Source organism: Pipra filicauda, unplaced genomic scaffold, assembly GCF_003945595.2.
Source record: "Pipra filicauda isolate LSUMZ 115617 unplaced genomic scaffold, ASM394559v2 scaffold95_size2449627_pilon, whole genome shotgun sequence".
In the NCBI taxonomy this organism is placed as follows: domain Eukaryota; kingdom Metazoa; phylum Chordata; class Aves; order Passeriformes; family Pipridae; genus Pipra; species Pipra filicauda.
Window position 1 is genome coordinate 860343 of NW_024105153.1, and position 6253 is coordinate 866595.

A 6253-nucleotide genomic window follows, 5' to 3' on the forward strand; every position below is an offset into this window, starting at 1 on the left:
GCCAGGAATCAGCATACCATCCATTACCTAAATAAGGACAGGGCAGTTGAAACATTACATGCTTCCCAAGAGTTTCTACCACACAGCTGGATGAGCCATTTCCTTTTGGGAAGACGTCCCTTCATCAGGTAGCTAACAGACCCCTTACCTTTACCCCTCTGCGGGGAAAACACCATTATCTTCTCTGAGAGACTGGGGATGTAAAGAACATGGGCTACTCAGCCTAAGGCAAGTTTGAGAAAAACATTTTTCCAGTGCAGTGTTCCAGCGTCCCTGTGCTCAGACATTAGATGCCAATACCAGCAACCTAAGAGGCCACAATTCTTTTATACAAGGCTGATCCCATTGGTAGTCCCCTTTTTTTTTCTAATATAAGATGCCTATGATGAATGCACTCACTGAGTGAACAGTACTTTGCTACTTAGGTACCAAAAAGCAGGCCTGACTGAAATCATCCCTGCAGTGCAAACCCAGAGAATCATCCTACGCTGTATCTTACCCAGGAACAAAGGAGTTTAGGCCATGTCTTTTTAGAAGCCCACAGTACCAGTCTGAGCTGGAACTAGTCAGATCTGAAACTGCTATAGCTGCACACGTGCACATACAGCAAAAGGGGGTTTGACTACAAGTCAATCACTTTAAATATCTGCAGCCTCATGAGCCCACTGAGCTCTCCCATATGGCAGTGGGCTGCTTGGCAATGACTTCACCCTTGAGCAGGGATGCCTCTTAAGGTTCATTCTCAAGGCTGAAAGATCCCTTTACCAAACATCTGATAGCTATAATGTGGTAGTGACATTTTACATTAAACCTAAAAGTATATTGTATACTAGTGCCAGTTTTTTACATAGCCAGCTATAGCTTAATTATCAGAAGTGTAGCAAGTAGTAGAGCGTTTGACTAGAGTCTGAATTATTGTTTATACAATCATTTAAAATACTGTCAAATCAGTTTAACTACCATTCAATTATTGCTTAATAACAATTCTATCATCATCATCATCAGATTTTTATTCAGTTGTCAATTAATTATCCTTTGATCATCATTTCATTGTTAATAAAACCTTTTTAGTTAACCCCACACTGATGACTCAACTCACCTGTGACACCCCCCCTACATGCAAAAGACTCAAACCTTAGTTTAAAATTAAGATGTACACAGGTCACCAGCTATCTCCTGACACTAAAGCAGCCAGGAGCAGCTTAGGTTTTACAAAACCAGGGGACAATTACACAAAGTGACTTTGCACAATCAGGTCCACGAGCTTTCGGGAGAAGTGCCTCAAACAGGACACAGACTCCCATTATTGCTGTTCTTTGTGATTCTGTCCCTCTTGTGTGGAGGGAAACTTTCACCAAAGAGTCAGTTTGTACTGCAGAGTGGATTTCCATCCTCATTGTGCACCCAAATAACTCTATACTATTATTATTCTGTTTAGCAATATTTTAAATACAACACTATGCCCTGTATGTATTGCAAAACAATATCAACAGATAATGTAACCTGAGTATTAACACGTAATGCAACAACTGCAATATTCCAAAAGCAACTTACCTTATTGTTGGAACACATAGACCTAGTGAAGCTGTCCAAGAAATACAAGGGAAACAATATAGATTAAGTTAAACAAGATATGTCAGTGTGTTCTACAGTGAAAAAAAAAAAATGGAACCTATCTAAAAACCTATCTGCGTAAAAAGTTTCATGAAGACACGCCCTTAGGTCTTCACAGAAATACCACAAATTCGACAGGTTCCCAGGCAAACACATACCACGTACAAGTGTGGTTTAAGGAAGGACAGAAGGTCCAAGTTATCTGCTTTTCCTCAAATCTGTCAATTCTACTAGAAAGCTTAGAAGAAGTGAACTAATTAAGCAGCAACAAGTACAAACATATTCTCTGTACATGAACTGCATCTTAGTAATTTCTTGTTTGCGTAATTCTGTAGATTCCCATACAAGGAGGTAATTGGTCTTGAGAAACTTTATCCTTGGTGGATTTTGACTGGACCACAACTTTGTTTCTGATTCATGACAAAGAATGAGGACACTGTTGGTGACTCCAGAGGTCATTTTACTGCCTCTGCACTGTGTCTTACCTTAGAAAGTACAGCACAAACTCTGAACTTAAACTAATTCTACCCCGCTACTCTCCTTTATTCTAACATTAATTTTAAAAAAAAGATTCAGAAATGCGTATGTCCTTTATTTTTGCTTAGGAATTCGATTCATTAGAGTGCAAACGTGTTAAGGCAGAATTTAATGACTACTTTCAAAAGGACTTTCTGAATCTGTTGCAAAACTTTATCTCTCAGAGAAGGTGGATAAACTGGATTGTACTCCCAGTACCTCATAGATAAAAGCTACTAGAGATTAACTAACGAGACTGCATGTGCTGACAACCTGAATTCATTAAATAGAGCAACTTGATCACACCAACTTGTCAAGATCAGGCCTAAGTACTAAGACCATGGCACTACTAGCCTATTCCAGAAGGCAGCATTGTAATGACAAACATATTAAAAAGCCCATTTTTCAAATACATGTGTGCGCACTTTGCCTGAACAGATTTTGACTGAGCCTCTGCAATGATGCAGAATTTTCCCTATGCACTTCATCTAGGTCAAGGAACATCGGAGAAGCTGAAATTCTTTTCAATTTAAATTACTTGACTTTGTCCTTATTAGTCTCCTGTTACGGTCCTTTCTAAACTGCCTTGCTAGACCAAATGTCCCTTAGTCACTTTTAGTTTTACACAAACCAAGTAACTGTCAAACACAAATTTTGTTACCTTGATGTTGTTGTTTTTTTCCCCCAAGCACTTGATAAATGTCTAACATCTGTTCTAATTGCAAATTTTTCTGGTCTTCCAGGCTAGTAATTCATTCCAGTCTACAATTTTTTTTCTTCTGGTTTGATAACTTTTTACACAAGAGACAAAAGAAAAAATGTAACAGATTACAAAATGGCTTCTGAAAATCTATTTTTTTTCCAGGGACTTCTCATTATAGGATAACACACAAGAAAGTGAGGGAGAATCATCCTGTAGAACAGTTGTGTTAATTTTTCCTTATAAAGTCTTAGCAAAAAGCCACATTTTAGACCCATTTTTTAAAAATCTGAAATAAGAAAGCACAGGTGGCACTTAGTGCCTTTTTTTCCAAATAAGAACTAGATACTAGTGGCTGAGCGTCAGCATGAATTTTCTCTAATGAAAGGCAGTGCAGTTGGCAGCAGCTCAGACACTTCACTCTCAGTATAATACCTTGATATTTTTCCATCTAATTCTGATGATTTCCTAACAACTTGTACCTTCAGCCTATTTTAAAAGGTAATTTTATTGAACATGCTGCTGGTTTTTATGTGATTTCAGGTATGATATTTTTCTTCCTGGAATGCAAAATGCAATTTCAATTCATTTCTAGTAACTTTTACTCACCATGACAATGTTAGAAAACGAAATGTTTCAATCATGGAATTCAATCTACTACTACCTGCTTTAGACCTCACCTTCTTGTTATTTACTTTACACTTGAGTAATAAGTACCTTGTCTTTCTGAATACCTTTGTTCTATACAAATCATGCTTACCATCCGACTGCTTCAGCTGCTGTACTTCAGGAAGAAATTCCAAGATAAACTGCTAACCCAAATCCTTTAATCTTTCACATTACATTTCTTTACATACAGTAGCAACTCATATTCCTTGTAGCCACTGAAATAAATGGTTGTACATTAAAAAAAATCCTGTGTGAAAACAAAGATACCAAAATTTGTAACCCACTTACTTAAAAAAAAAAAGAGCCATTAACACATTCTGTAAATACATTTATTTATTGACAAGATCTCAAGCTTGTCTGAGGTCATCCGTCTAGAATATACCATTCAAAGTGTATGTACATCAGACAGGTACAGCAGTAACACTTTGTTAGAAGGATTACAAGTTAACATCTGGATCTGGTTAGTCATCAAGATTCAGATTTACAGGACAGTCCTCAGTATTTACATCCAGTGGGACTTCAGGATCTCCAGTCAGTAGGGATGAAGGAAGGTTTATCTTACATGAAGTTCCTGTTTGTGAGGACCACATCAAGTGAATATGACTTACCTATGCTCTGATTCACAAGGTGATCAATGACTCGTAGCCCAAAGTTACCTGAATTTTATCATTGCTCCATAGCACAGGTCCACCAGCCACCCCCAACTTGCTTCATTTCTTTGTCACACTAAAACTGTACTTCCTGCTTCCTCTCTATTTGCATTTTCTTATATCACACTACTGACCTCCTATAACTTGTCTTGTACTACTGAACATGGAGGTGCCTGCATTCAATTGGACGCTGCCATTTTTTACTCCACTTCAGCTCTGTGGTAATACAGAACTACTTTGCTACATTTCTGTCCTTACTCTATCATGTCTGAAGCAAGATCGAGGCCCATGCTGCAGAGCTCTGAATAAGGTTCACAAGACACCTTTCTTTAGTCATCAGAAGAAAATACTGCTACTGTTTTCCAGTCGAACTACCCTCCAGCTCCAGGACACCAATCCACTTCAGTACCAGTAACTGACATACCAGACTGCCCTGCAGCAAACTAAAGGAAACAACCCTCTGGCCTCTGCCGCCAGTTCAACAACTTGTTTGCTCTACAACCCTGAAAGCACTGAGGCATTCCTCAGCTTAGATGCCCTGTGGGATTGCAAAGGGACTGCAAACACTTCCAGTAAGGAGCATGCCATGATCCATGGGAAGGTACATGCCAAAGCTCCCCTGGCTCCAGCTCACTCAGGCTAGGTCCACAACCTCCTATCCCACTGGGTGAAGGACTCTGCTCGGACAGCAGTTGCCATGAGCTTCCATAATAACATTATTTGCTCTTCCATCTCACAGAAGAGGGATGTACAGGTATACATCAGTGTTATTTGTACAAGCTTTATGGAAAAGCCCTGAAAGTAACAAGCAAGAGAGATGAAGTGGCATTTAAAGACATTTTAAACTACAGATAGTACTTGCAACAAGCTGTTTCTATAACATCGTTTTACCTTTACATGGCTTTTTAATACTCATTTATTGACCCATTCTCCCTCTGGCCTATCATTGCTCTGCCCAAGCTCATCCCACCTGCTTTCATTCAACTTTGAGACAGTCTGGCTCCTGCCCATCTGATCACTGCCTTCCGACAAAGACAATCCAAGCCATTTTGACAAAGAGCATTTATTCGCAGGGCAACACCGAAGCAAGGGAAATTTTCAGAAAAATTCTGGTAAAGGCACCAAGCTTTGCATTCTCCACATTAATATGCAGTAGAGGTCCCTGTGAACAACAACAGCTTGAATGAGACAACTGAGCTGACACCTATTTTCCCTTGGGGCAGCAGGTCAATGACAGAGGACAGTCAAGTCACTCGGATTCACACACACAGTAACAAGGCTATGACCCTCTGCTCCCAGTCAGCTGCAGGTGCATCACTGTACTCCTTGGCAGGCCAGGTCACCTAATCCATGGCACAGGATCAGCCAAACAGTGCAGTACAGGACTTGCTTCACAAGGCAGAAAGGCACACCTGAACTGGGGTCAGCACCTGGCAGCACCCCACCTTAGCTGACATCAATACCCACTTATAGCTTTGGGAGTCAAATTGCCAGCGGAGCTGATTATTATTACATTATTATTATTATTACAAGAACCACCCCTACTCTGTGCTGCAACAGAACAAAGAACCTGAAGGAGCTGCCAGTAAGTACTGGAGCAAGCAATGAGAAAAACAACATCCTCATTTAGCTACTTACATCCCACATTTGGAACTTACCGTCTTTGCTCATCTCCTGTGCAGTGAGCTTTCTGTACCTGCACCTCTGTTCAAATGAGTTTAGCTGCTTACATGCCCCATGCCAACTCAGGGAACTCAGATGAGGTCCAGACAGCTCCTCAATTAATTTGCGGGTAACACTAAAACCAACAAAAGCTCACACACCAAAGAAGTCATAGGATGCATATTCCCAAAGAACAGGAATTCAGCTAAACTGCTAACGTCAACATCAAAATGAGGGAAAGTGTTTTCTTTAACCAATCAACTCTGAAAAAGGGCAACTGATGCATAAGCAAGCAGGCAGGACACATATATGATCATTTCTACTATCTAGGGATAACTTCCTACTTTTGACTACTAATAGGTAGACAGATACAAACAGCCAAGACAGAATAACAGGAAAATGTAGGGAACAAATCTGTATTCAAGATACTCTAATACTCTAA